Source organism: Salvelinus alpinus, chromosome 8, assembly GCF_045679555.1.
Source record: "Salvelinus alpinus chromosome 8, SLU_Salpinus.1, whole genome shotgun sequence".
In the NCBI taxonomy this organism is placed as follows: Eukaryota; Metazoa; Chordata; class Actinopteri; order Salmoniformes; family Salmonidae; genus Salvelinus; species Salvelinus alpinus.
This window is the reverse complement of record NC_092093.1, coordinates 24663259-24677815: the sequence shown is the minus strand read 5'-3', so window position 1 is coordinate 24677815 and position 14557 is coordinate 24663259. Positions and strand designations below refer to the sequence as shown.

Here is a 14557-nt window from a genome sequence, read left to right as displayed (position 1 = left end):
TTCCCCTCCTCACACACATAGATACAACAATACCATTAAGCAGACTCTCATTACGCACATACACAGACACACTCTCTCACACACACACACATACACAATCACGCACACACACACACACACACACTCCTCCTGAAGTTATTACACCTCTATGGCCAGATGGTCTCAGTAAGGGTGACCTTCCTCCCAGCAGATACAATTAGGATTAAATGTATTTCTCATCTTCCTCGCCTTGCTCCTGCAAGCAGAATCACTTTGCTACCACAAACAGAATATTTACAATATTGGTTTACTTCCACAGATAATTCCTTTACAAATTGTAGAATTATACATTTTCTCTCTTTCCATCTCTTGCAGATTAGTGATCTCATTGTATATTTCATAATTGTTTTTACATCTGTGCTGCTGTTTCTCAGCACAAACTAATTATTCTCCTTTCTATACGACTCTGTAATTTTTTGTGAAATGAAGACAGTGAATTGTATTCCGCCGGTATGTTTCAGTTAATTGCGCCATGTTACATTTAATTATGCAAATCAGCCAAGTGGAATTTAGTTTTTTAGAATAAATCCATGTTTGTGTGTTGGTGCTTTGCAGTGCTTGGTTCTGATAGTAGATGTGTCCGTAACAGTGCATATTAACACAGTTACAACAACATGTAGGCCTGGAATTATTTATAGACACACATATGATCCAGTCACACAGAATTATAGCAGCCAATGGGTGTAAGGTGGGTTTGAATGTATACTAGTAGTGGGGGTAGCGTAGTGAATCCCAGGTCTGACGGTAAAAATCTTGTGGGAAGTGAGCTGGCAACCGGGAGTGAGCTGGTAACTGGAGGGTTGCTCGTATCCTAGATGCCATTGCCTGCTGTTGTGCTCTTGAACAAGGCACTTAAGCCCCACAACAACAGCTCCCTGGGCGCCCAGTGTGGCAGCCCTCTGTACCTCTCCACCCCCCCCAAAAATCCATCTCGGTTGGACAATAAAGTTATATTCTATTCTATATGTAAGTGTCTGTACAGTAAGTCTCAAGCCTGTCTCAAGACTGTCTCAAGACAGAAAAAATGCTCTTTACCTGACTCGCTTTTCAAAGAATGCCTAGAAATGTACACGTTTGTGCTCTTGTAGGAGGCAATCACTCCCCTATTGCTGACTACAAATGATCTATAACTAGGTTAATAACTCATTAACTAGCATAGGATATGAACAAAATGTGCACAGGTGGCTACATGCAGGTCTCACTTTGATCTCAAAACAAGCGCATCTACTCACAACCACTCATGCTGTAAACACAGTCCAGCTCAAAGTAAATGGCACAGATCCATATATGGCAATGGTCTATTTACATATAGGCCTACTGCAGCTGTGATTGTTTATACCGCACCGGTCTGTGTAGATTATGAGCTGAGTAGTGCGTGTCAATGCAATAGAATCCTACTCCGATGCCAGGTAGGTAGGACTGGCCCGCCGGCCAGCCAGGTAGGTAGATCCGGCCAGCTGGACAACCAGGTAGGCAGGTTTGGCTAGATAGGACCGACCGGCCGGCCAGATGGGATGGGCAGGCCGACTGGCCAGGTAGGCGGGTCCGGCCGCTGGCCTGCCAAGTAGATCCAAACATCCGATTTGCCAAGTAGGTAGGTCTAGCTGTCTGACTGGCCCAATCTGGTCGGTTGGGCCAATCTACCAACCTGACCTAATATACCTGGCCAGCCGGCCGGAACCAATTGGCCAGCTAAGTAGGCAGGTCCGGCAGGCCAGCCTGCCAGGTATTTAGGTCCAGCCGACCAGCCAGAGAGCTAGGTCCGGCCGGCTGGCCAGAGAGCTATGTCCGACAGCCTAGCGGGCCTGAGAGCTAGGTCCGGATGGCCGGGCAGAGAGCTAGGTCGGGCCAGAGAGCTAGGTCCGGCCTGAGAGCTAGGTCTGGCAGGCCGGCCAGAGAGCTAGGTCCGGCCGGCTAGCAAGATAACTAGGCTAGGTCCGGCCAGAGAGCTAGGTCCGGAAAGAAAGCTACGTCCGGCTGGCTGGCCAGAAAGCTAGGTCAGGTCAGAGAGCCGGCCAGATAGCTAGGTCCGTCCGTCCTGAACTACCCGTCTGGCCGGCCTGCCGGACCTACCTATCTGGACCTAACTGTCTGGCCGGCAAGACAGGTAGGTCCGTCCGGCCGTTCAGATAGCTAGGTCCAGCCAGCCGGCAAAAACACTTAGCTCTGGCCAGCTGATCAAATAGGGCATTGCGAATGGTGATATACGGCTTGTGTTCGGCTGCTCGGTCATGGAAACCCAATTTATGAAGCTCCCGACGAACAGTTCTTGTGCTGACGTTGCTTCCAGAGGCTGTTTGGAACTCGGTAGTGAGTATTGCAACTGAGGACAGATGATTTTTACCTCCTTCAGCACTCGGCGGTCCCATCATGTGAGCTTGTGTGGCCTACCACTTTCCGGCTGAGCTGTTGTTGCTCCTAGACTTTTCCACTTCACAATAACAGCACTTACAATTGACCGGGGAAGCTCTAGCAAGGCAGAAATTTGACGAACTGACTTTTTGGAAAGGTGCCACGTTGAAAGTCACTGAGCTATTCAGCCATTTTACTGCCAATGTTTGTCTATGGAGATAGCATGGCTGTGTGCTCGATTTTATACACCTGTCAGCAAAGTGTGTGGCTGAAATTGTCGAATTCACTCATTTGAAGGGTGTCCACCTGGCACCCTAATTTGAAGAGTGTCCACATACTTTTGTATACATAGTGTATATCGTGTGCCAGTAAAAAGAGCTACAGTACTATTAGGCCTATGATATGAATTGCGGTGCCCTCTGTCATTATTGGGACAGTGAAGCATTTTTATTCTTTTGGCTCTATACTTCGAAAGTTTGGATTGGAAATCAATGATAACTATGAAGTTAAAGTGCAGACTGTCAACTTTAATTTTAAGGTACTTTCATCCATGTCGGGTGAACCATTTAGCAATTACTGCATTGCTTTGTACATAGTCCCCCATTTTAGGGGAGCAAAAGTATTGGGACAAATTCACTGTTCGTTTTGGTTGTGTTTCAGATTATTTTGTGCCCAATAGGAATGAATGGTAAATCATTTATTGTGTCATTTTAATTGTACATAAGAATATAATATGTTTTTAAACACTTCTACATTAATGTGGATGCTACCATGATTACGGATAATCCTGAATGAATCGTGAATAATGATGAGTGAGAAACTTATAGATATATAATATCATACCTCAAAGAAATGCTAACCTCGACTGTTATTGTAATGGTGAGAGGTTAGTCTAGTTCTTTCCGGTGGGAGGTAACAGAGCTAGCTATGGGAGCACTGCCTCAGCTAGGTAATGATAGGGGAAACAGTGCGTGTTGCGGGTGGGATGACTTTGAGAGCTGGCATTCTTCTTCACCAGATCCAGGACTTCATTGGTGAGCAAGAAGAGTTGGGGACGACAGCGAGGATATGTTCATCATGGCTCAACGTTAAATAATGTACAGTATGTGCAGGCCTGAAGTACAGTACACTGAGTATGCTTCCTCAGTAACTGTCCCAGTAAGCGTGGTGTGGTACTTTAAATACCACACACTCAAAATACAACATTTGGTTGAGTGTAACTCTGTAACTAAACATACCATTGGTTGGGTGTAAATTAACATACCATTGGTTGGGTGTTACTCTGTAACTAAACATGTTATTGGTTGGGTGTAACTCTGTAACTAAACATACCATTGGTTGGGTGTTACTCTGTAACTAAACATGTCATTGGTTGGGTGTAAATTAACATACCATTGGTTGGGTGTAACTAAACATGCCATTGGTTGGGTGTAACTCTGTAACTAAACATGCCATTGGTTGGGTGTAACTCTGTAACTAAACATGCCATTGGTTGGGTGTAACTCTGTAACTAAACATGCCATTGGTTGGGTGTAACTCTGTAACTAAACATGCCATTGGTTGGGTGTAACTCTGTAACTAAACATGCCATTGGTTGGGTGTAACTCTGTGTAACGTAACATGCCATTGTAGTGAACATGCAGTACATGTGATTGATGTCGTGGAATGGTCTGAGGAGTTTGAGGGAACCTGTCTGAATTATAGTGTGTATGTGATTGTTTGTGTATAAGGTGTATGAGTAAGCTGTGTTAGCTACCTGTCTAGGCTGGTCGGGAAGGCAGGGATGGCTGTAGATATGTTTTAAAGGCTGAACAATCTTTATACCTCCTAGGTCAGCCCTCATTCCCTTCACCTTCTGCAGAGCCTCATTCATAGTCTTCTGGGTGTACTCTACACTCTTACTGACCGCCAGAAAGACACACACAAGGTCAAAGGGTCATCACGATAACATATTCCAAACCCACGCCATGCACATTTGATTATTTTCCTTATTTATTACTTGGCCGGCCGACTGGTCCCATCTAGCCGGCCAGGCGACTGGTACTATCTGGCTGGATGACTGGTACTATCTGGCCTGCTGACTGGTTCTATTTTGGCCTGCTGACTGGTCCTATCTGGCCAGCCAACTGGTCCTATCTGGCCGGCCTACTGGTCTTATCTGGGATGCCGACTGTTCCTATTTGACCTGCTGACTGGTCCTATCTGGCCTGCTGACTGGTCCTATCTGGCCTGCCGACTGGTACTATCTGGCCGGCTGATCGGTAATGTTCCCTCAAACTTGAACGTTGTGAAAATTCTGTGCAACTTCCAGAGCTGTGAACACAGAGGCTGTACCCGCTTTAAATAATAGCTGTTCTATCATTCAGCCTACAGAAGCAGCCAATGTGTGGTGTTCAATGTAGGCCTACATTCCATGAGACTTTTGAAAAAAAACATGCAGGGTTTGGCATGAACCTGTTTATCCACCTGTCCTTCAGACAAGGAGATGCCTGAAAATATTGTTGTGTTGTTTGATGCAAGAAACCACTTTACAAAATAAAATACATTATTGTTCCTATACCATTATTAAAGAAAATCGGCCAAATTATGTTACCCTTTGCCCATTTCCAATCCCCCATATATATTTTTTGTAAATGTACTGTGCTTCTGGAAAATATTCAGACCCCTTGATTTTTTCCACATTTTATGTTATAGGCGTATTCTAAAATTGATTAAATAATTGTTTTCTGCAATCTACACACAATACCCCATAATGACGAAGCAAAGACAGTTTTTAGAAATGTTTGCAAAAAATTAAAAAAATAAACAGAAAAACCTTATTTACATAACTATTCAGACCCTTTGCTATGAGACTTGAAATTGTGCTCAGGTGCATCCTGTTTCCAATGATCATCCTTGAGATGTTTCTACAACTTCATTGGAGTCCACTTGTGGGAAATTCAATTGATTGGACATGATTTGGAAAGGCACATATCTGTCTATATAAGGTCCCACAGTTGAAAGTGCATGTCAGAGCAAAAACCAAGCCATGAGGTCGAAGGAATTGTCCGTAGATCTTGTCGAGTTACAGATCTGGGGAAGGGTACCAACAAATTCCTGCAGCATTGAAGGTCCCCAAGAACACAGTGTTCTCCATCATTCTTAAATGGAAGAAGATTGGAACCACCAAGACTCTTCCCAGAGCTGGCCGCCCGGCCAAATTGAGCAATTTGGGAGAAGGGCCTTGGTCAGGGAGGTAACCAAAAACATGATGGTCACATTGACCAGAGCTTCAGAGTTCTTCTGTGGATATGGGAAAACCTTCCAGAAGGACAACCATCTCTGCAGCATGCCTTTATGGTAGAGTGGCTAGACGGAGCCACTCCTCAGTAAAAGGCACATGACAGCTGCCGTGGTAATTTCCTGTATTACTCAATGATGAGAGAGCCAACCACACACAAGTCAGAGTTATATTATAAATTCCATCTTTAATAATATATAAGCTTCACCATAGCCCTTTTTGACTCTCAGATCAATTCAGTGTCTATAAATTAATTCTCTGAGTCCTTACAAAACAATTCTTAGTTTCATTTATAGCCAAGATACACCCCTCTCAACTTACAAAGAACCCTTTACTTGAAAGAGGAGTATCCCATAGCTAGATAGCATTAGCTATAAATTATCGTTCAGTTTGGTCTCCTAAGACGAGGTTTCAATCTCATGCTTGGTACCACAACATTACCTCATCCAATGGCATATATCAATTGTCAAGTCTAGATACTCCGATCTAAAATACACCCCTTCCTGGATAAGCTCAGAAAAGACAGTGAGCCTCTTAGGTCATATACTAGGTCAAGATAAGGGCAACCTCAGAGGGGACATACAATGGTTCCAGACACTGCCATACTCCTTCCCCCAATGAGAAAAGTAGGGAGTGACTGGCGTACAGACATTGTATGAGATAACTAACTGGTTCCCCATTAATAACGCCATCCCTTCACATGGTTTAGGAATAGTTACAGACACATTCCCATAAGAAAACAATGTTCCATTCTGTCCCCCTCCCCTTCTGATATTCTACATAGCACCACATGGTTTAACAGATACATTGACAATTGAAGACAAGCCTGACCTCTCCCCTCTCTGGGCCCCAAGTGACTAAGCCCTAGCTCAGAAGGGGAAAATGCACTGCCAACCCTATAGTCCAAAAGGAACCATTCTAATGACAAGTATCTCACAAGCATATGATGAAAATAACATCTTATCTATCTATGTTACCTAACTAATTATGATTCAGCCACGACACAGCCCACTTGGAGTTTGCCAAAAGGCACCTTCAGGACTCTCAGACCACGAGAAACAAGATTATCTGGTCTGATGAAACCAAGATTGAACTCTTTGGCCTGAATGCCAAGCGTCACATCTGGAGAATACCTGGCACCATCCCTACGGTGAAGCATGGTGGTGGCAGCATCATGCTGTGGGGATGTTTTTCAGTGGCAGAGACTGGGAGATTAGTCAGGATTGGGGGAAAGATAAACGGAGCAAAGTACTGAGAGATCCTTGATGAAAACCTGCTCCAGAGCGCTCAGGACCTCAGACTGGGTCGAAGGTTCACCTTCCAACAGGACAACAACCCTTAACACACAGCCAAGACAATGTAGGAGTGGCTTCGGGACACGTCTCTGAATATCCTCGAGTGGACCAGCCAGAGCCCGTAGCCATAAATCTGTTTATGGTCCAACAACATATTTAAAATAATCATTCTACCTTGCGGATCTGTTTGAACTATTTGCACATCCAGATCAAAATGACTGTTCATTAATATCATCACCCTTTTTGAGTTTCTTTGCCCATGGGATAAGTATTTCTTAAGAGAGAACTTGATGTGCGAATGCATATACAGTTGTAGCTGTTTGAGAAAGAATGCAAAAATTAAGCAAGAATGGGAAGATTTGATTAACCAATGTCAAGTCCTAGCTGATGGCGCTCAGATACACCCCCCTACCCTGAAACACACACACGCTGGTCCCCCGTTTTGACCATTTTCTCAAGCATCTCTGTGCAATCAGACCTTTTGATTATTTTGTGCTACCAGGGCCACAATCATTTGCCCCCTCTCTGATTGTCTGAGTGTGACCCTCTCCCCATGGGTTACTGCAGCTAGTGTTGCTAGTACTGCCATTACCTGGGTGGGGGCACTAGGTATAAGGTCATCAAGGTTCTCATTAGCAGCTTTGAGAAATCCCTCGTATATTATGTTCACCCATCTGGGTGCTTTGGCTTTGTTGGACCAACCCTGCCAGACAGGCTCAGGCTCTTGAGGGGGCAGTGCTGCTTTAGTGGGTCTCTGACCGCATTAATCTTTCTGTCTTGGCTGCATATAGGCTACTTGCAGTAGGCATATAAAACAGATAAGGACTTCTCCTTAGTGTGTGGGTCGCTCAGGTGGGTGTCTAGGGTATATGTTTGGGGACCCGTTCCATCATGATTGGACAATAAATAAATAAACTATATTTATAATCTATTTTAAAATGTATATTCCATATCTGGCTCCCGAGTGACACAGCTGTCTAAGGCACTGCATCTCAGTGCAAGAGGCATCACTACAGTCCCTGGTTCGATTCCAGGCTATATCACATCCGGACATGATTGGGAGTCCCATAGGGCAGAGCACAATTGGCCCAGCGCTGTCCGGGTTTGGCCAGGGTAGGCCGTCGTAAATAAGAATTTGTTCTTAACTGACTTGCCTAGTGAAATAAAAGTTCAATAAAAATAAAAAATCTGCACAAAATTTAAAGCTCTCTCTGTCACAACTCCTGCTCGCAGAGACACACACATGGGCTCTGGCATTTGCAACCATTTTCCCTTTTCACTCACTTAACTCCACACTTTTCCAAACACCAAAACACACCCCACCTTCCATCACAATACACCCGCACATACCCACATAATGTGCCTTCTACAGTATGTCTTCTGTTTGCTGTGTTTTTATCCCAATCATGTTGATTCCTATCTAATTTCCAGCTTTTAAGTACTTTTGTGTTCCAGTTCCTTATGTTTGAAGATGTACTGTATTATTTCAATCATTATCCTTTCTTCTAATGCTGTCTTTTATCTATTTATAATACTAGAAAGTCGAATACTATTTATTTTACAACATTCCCAATCTTGAATGCTATCGTGTATTTCTAGTTTATTTCCTTAATAATTGTTGTATTTTATTGTTTTCCTGATTTTTTTTTTTATTACAATCCCTACCATGGATAGTATTGGGTGTTTCATTATTCGACTACTCTATGGAAACATTGTTTTATTAAGAATAACCATGGAGTAGTCTTTGTGTCTTGGAGCAGTTGGTTATCAATGTACAGTTTATTGACTAGGAGAGCTACACGTTTCCCTTTAAGTCTATTCACCTTGAAGTGTGGGTACAGAACTTTCATTCATTGTTATTTTTGTGCCAGCGAATCTTTTGCCCAGGCTTTTAACCATTCTTTTATCTTTAAAGAACGCAAATTTGCCAACGATTGTCACGCCCTGACCATAGAGAGCCCTCGGGGTTCTCTATGGTGTAATAGGTCGGAGCGTGACTAGGGGGGTTTTCTAGTTATTATAGTTCTATGTTGGTGTGTGAGTATGGTTACCAATTGGAGGCAGCTGAATATCGTTCCCTCTAATTGGGGATCATACTTAGTGTGTTCCTTTTCCCACCTGCGAGGTGGGATATTGTTTAGAGTTAGTGCCTATGTGTGCTACGTATTTGCACATTCGTTAATCTTTGTTCTTTTGAAGTTTCACTGTAATAAATATGTGGAACTCTACTCACGCTGCGCCTTGGTCCACTCATTCTTACGACGAACGTGACAGAATATCCCACCACTACAGGACCAAGCAGCGTGCCCAGGAGGTAAAGGAGAGTTATATAAGGAAATACAGGAAATACTGGGTGGATGCGAGACCCTTCCTTGGCGGGAGTCGCCAAAGAGTATAGGAGGACAGCGATGACGCCGGGGTCCGCGGCCACAAACAGCCCAAGGGCAACCCCAAGATACTTTTTTTGGGGGGTGGCACAAGGGGCGGTCGGTCGAGCCAAGGAGAGAGCCAGAGACCGTCTGGGAGTCGATGGAGCAGCGTGAGGAGGGATATCGGAGAGAAATGTATGCTGCAGCGCAGGCGTCCTGAAGAGCGTGTCATCAGTCCGGTGAAACCTGTGCCGGCTCCACGCACCAGGCCTCCAGTGCGCCTCCCCAGCCCGGTACGTCCTGTGCCGGCTCCCCGCACTCGCCCTGAAGAGCGTGTCATCAGTCCGGTGAAACCTGTGCCGGCTCCACGCACCAGGCCTCCAGTGCGCCTCCCCAGCCCGGTACGTCCTGTGCCGGCTCCCCGCACTCACCCTGAAGAGCGTGTCATCAGTCCGGTGAAACCTGTGCCGGCTCCACGCACCAGGCCTCCAGTGCGCCTCCCCAGCCCGGTACGTCCTGTGCCGGCTCCCCGCACTCGCCCTGAAGAGCGTGTCATCAGTCCGGTGAAACCTGTGCCGGCTCCACGCACCAGGCCTCCAGTGCGCCTCCCCAGCCCGGTACGTCCTGTGCCGGCTCCCCGCACTCGCCCTGAAGAGCGTGTCATCAGTCCGGTGAAACCTGTGCCGGCTCCACGCACCAGGCCTCCAGTGCGCCTCCCCAGCCCGGTACGTCCTGTGCCGGCTCCCCGCACTCGTCCTGAAGAGCGTGTCATCAGTCCGGTGAAACCTGTGCCGGCTCCACGCACCAGGCCTCCAGTGCGCCTCCCCAGCCCGGTACGTCCTGTGCCGGCTCCCCGCACTCGCCCTGAAGAGCGTGTCATCAGTCCGGTGAAACCTGTACCGGCTCCACGCACCAGGCCTCCAGTGCGCCTCCCCAGCCCGGTACATCCTGTGCCGGCTCCCCGCACTCGTCCTGAAGAGCGTGTCATCAGTCCGGTGAAACCTGTGCCGGCTCCACGCACCAGGCCTCCAGTGCGCCTCCCCAGCCCGGTACGTCCTGTGCCGGCTCCCCGCACTCGCCCTGAAGAGCGTGTCACCAGCCCTGAGTCTCCAGCGACGGTCTACAGCCCGGAGCTTCCAGGGACGGTTCACAGTCCAGAGCCTCCAGTGACGGTCAACGGCCCGGAGCTTCCGGCGCCGGTGCCATGGCTGGAGCCTTCCTCTGCGCCGGTGCCCAGTTCAGGCACGGCGTCCAGTCCAGCTCCATGGCCGGAGCTTTCCTCTGCGCCGGTGCCTAGTCCAGGCACGGTGTCCAGTCCTGCTCCATGGCCGGAGCCTTCCTCTGCTCCGGTGCCCAGTCCGGGCATGGCGTTCAGCCCGGCTTCATGGCCGGATCCGCGGTCTGAGCGGGTGCTACGTCCCGCACCGGAGCCGCCACCGACGCTAGTTGCCCACCCTAACCCTCCCCATCTAGGTTCAGGTTTTGCGGTCGGAGTCCGCACCTTTGGGGGGAGGCGGGGGTACTGTCACGCCCTTGTTATTTTTGTGCCAGCGAGTCATTTGCCCAGGCTTTTAACCATTCTTTTATTATCTTTAAAGATCGCAAGTTTGCCAACGATTGTCACGCCCTGACCATAGAGAGCCCCCGGGGTTCTCTATGGTGTAATAGGTCAGAGCGTGACTAGGGGGGTTTTCTAGTTATTATAGTTCTATGTTGGTGTGTGAGTATGGTTCCCAATTGGAGGCAGCTGAATATCGTTCCCTCTAATTGGGGATCATACTTAGTGTGTTCCTTTTCCCACCTGCAAGGTGGGATATTGTTTAGAGTTAGTGCCATTGTTCGCTACGTATTTGCACATTCGTTAATCTTTGTTGTTTTAAAGTTTCACTGTAATAAATATATGGAACTCTACTCACGCTGCGCCTTGGTCCGATTTATTTAAACGACGGACGTGACAACGATTGGGCGCTCATATCGCTGTACTCTCTGTCCGAAATGGTGTACACGTTCAAGTTTGATTAAATTTTGATTTTGTCGACAGTATCATCTGGGATCTGTTGCACTTTAAAGAGGAATTCTTTCACCATGCTTTCAGGATCTTCACCCTCATTTTCTTTAATACCAGTAACTACCAGATTTTCTCACATGGATCTAGTCTGTATTCCAAGTAAGGCTTCTTTCAGAAAGATGTTCTCCTTTTTAAGTTCTTTAATGTCCATTTCAATAGTATTGACTGTATCTTTTAGCTTGTTTGTTTCTTTCTCCATTGTAGCAGCTTTTTCGTCACTAATTCTATATTTCTTTACTGACAAGGTCAAGTACAACCAGGTTATACGTTATTGATTTTAGCAGGTTGGTTTCCATTCTTACTGTACCAGGTTGTGAAAAGCATAAATCATTGGTGTCTGCCGAGGAATCTCATAGTTTTCTCTTGGAGTTTTGTTCTCCTTTTTCCCCCTGGTTCCACACTGACATGTTTTGACCTTGACTGTGTTCCTAATATTTATCAATGAACTTCTGTAGCCTTATATGTTTTTGGGGGTTATTATCCAGCTTGAATGTTATTGCCCACGAGTAAATGGAAATGCTACTATTTAGTCCGTTTTAGAGATAATTAATATTGCGATTTCTCATGAGGCATTCTGCACCACCATCTTCAGTCCTCCAACACACTTTCTCTTCCTCTCTGGCTATTGGCTACTTAGCTTATTTAAGCCTTTCTCAAAATAAAACACTGCCCCTTTAAGACAAAAAAAAAGCTCTTTACCTGACTCGCTTTTCAAAGATGTCTAGAAATGTCCACGTTTTGTGCTCTTGTAGGAAGCAATCACTCCCCCATTGCTGACTACAAATGATTTATAACTGGACTATTAACTCACTAACTAGCAAAGGATATGAACTAAATGCGCACACGTGGCTACATGCATCTCTTGCTTTGATCTTAAAACAAAGGCATGTACACAAGAACACAGCTGTAAACACAGTCCAGTTGAAACTAAATGGCACAGATCCATAAATGGGAAAGTTCGATTTGCATATAGCCCTACTGCATCTCTGATTGGTAATGCTGCACCGGTTTGTGTAGAGTACAGCCTGAGTCCTGCCCAATAGAATCCTACTCCGATGTGTTTTGCCTACAACAAAATCTATTGCATAGTTTGTTTTGTTTCGGTATGTTGAAAGTGGCTAACACTGCGTTGATTCGATCACAATTGCCACAGTAGAGGGAAACATTGATAGTGGTGTTAACTAACAGGGAAAACTCTAGAAAGTTGAGTGAAGTTCAATCTTGTGCTTCTCTCCATGGGCTGATATTTCTTCTGCGCTCTGCACGGCAGTCTTGGGAGCTGCATGGCATCCTCGGGTTACTGCTTGCCCAAGCACAGGAGCAGCTTAGAGGGAACATTCTATCTGGCAAGCCAACTGGTCCTATCTGGCCGGACAACAGGTCCTATCTGGCATGCTGACTGGTCTTATCTGGCCGGCCGGCCGACTGGTCCTATCTGGTCAGATGACTGGTCCTATCTGGCCTGCCGACTGGCCTTATCTGGCTAGCCGGCCAACCAGTCATATCTGTCTGGCCGACTGGTCCCATCTGATAGAACCAGTTGGCTGGCCAGATAGAACCAGTTGGCTGGCCAGATAGAACCAGTTGGCTGGCCAGATAGGACGAGGACTGGGTTGTAAGCTCCACTGTGGCTCCACTGTTATTACCTGAGTGATCTGTGAAATTATATTCAACTGATTTCCTTCATTCATAAAACTTCCTCTGCACCTCTCACGATGACTGTGTAGCTTGTAAGTCTTTGCAAAATAGATCACTCAGTCAAGTAAGAATCAAATACAACTTAATTAAATATCACAGAATGCTTTTGTATTTGAGTGTTATCTCAGTGAACGTTGCTACTCGCTAGCACTGTCACATAACAATGTTATTGTCATATCTCTCTTGTTACAGGTGTCCTGCTTAATCCTGATATTAACATATGGTGTCTCAGTGACACTACTCATGTTGCCATGTGAGTGAGGGCGGCTAGCACTGTTACATGCTGATGTTATTGTCATATCTATAGGAAACTTGTTGAATAGGTTTTTCCTGTTCTCTTGTATTGTTACAGATCTCCTGGTCCAGCCTGATATCTCCCTGACTCAATGGGAGGGGTCTCCAGGGGCCACCAGGAGCCTGAGGTGTTCAGGGGCCACAGCTTCACCCTCACCTATTCCACTTAGCCACAGTACCCAGGAGGCTCCTTCCTCCTCACGTTCCCCGGCTCCAACAGAACCCAGACAGCTGTCAATCACTCTGCTGCCTTCCTCTTCCCCGCTGTAAATGACTCCCACCAAAAGAATTACAGCTGTGTTTATGAGAATTATGTTTTCTCTCATAACTTCTACTCTGAGAGTTCCTCTCCCTCACAGGTAACTGAATTTGAATCAGACTTATAACTTTTTCATTGACAGATTTCCCACAGATCTATCTGATGATGATCAGTCCCTTCATTAAACGTGCTTCCGTTTGCAGCCTCTCCTCTGCCCACCTTCATCATCAGACATGTTGTAGTGCTGCTGATCCTACTGACAGCCATCACTGCCTTCTACTTGTACTTCAAGGTAATGACATTTACTCAGACGTGACAAGTCATTTGAACTAGAAGGGGGGGGGGGGGGGCATGGGGAGAGGGAGAGGGAGAATGAGAGGGAGAATGAGAGGGAGAGGTCTGACTCTTGGTGCTGTGTCTCCCTAGACCACCAGAAGGCAGAAGAGTGAGTGACTCACAGCAAGGACTGACCAACACAGGAGGAAAAACAGAATACACAAATATCAAAAGTCCTATTTTTTTATTTTGTTTTTTTTAAATACAGAAATCCAATAGAAATCACATTGGAACCCAAATAAGAGAGGGGAAAAATATGTAAAGGGAGAAAAAATAAGAAAAAAAGAACAGAAAACATTTGCCACTCATACTGCACTCCTGGTAACCTTTTGACCTCTTGTCACCGTGGGAAACAGGCTTCATCTGATCTTTTAAGGAGCTCCTCTGATTGGCTGAGACAGAGTCCAAGCAAAGAGAAAGCATGAAGTATTGACCAATTCCATATCGAGATGCGTCACAAGATGGCGGGTACGCCCGAATGGTTGTCAGACTTAGAGATGGAGTCAGGGGAACCCATAGAGGACGGTAAGAAGATGGGAGGAAAAAAGGAAGAAAGTGGAGCATAAT

At 46.1% G+C, this 14557-nt stretch overlaps 1 long non-coding RNA gene across 1 annotated transcript in view; it reads left to right on the top strand.

The window, feature by feature from the left end:
* Positions 1 to 13958, top strand: part of LOC139582765 (uncharacterized) — a 33860-nt gene extending 19902 nt beyond the window's left edge. Inside the window, exons 2-3 of the long non-coding RNA XR_011676424.1 lie at positions 13454 to 13754; positions 13858 to 13958. This is a non-coding gene — a long non-coding RNA (uncharacterized lncRNA). The remainder of the gene's footprint in view (positions 1 to 13453; positions 13755 to 13857) is intronic.
* Positions 13959 to 14557: the final 599 nt, after the last annotated feature.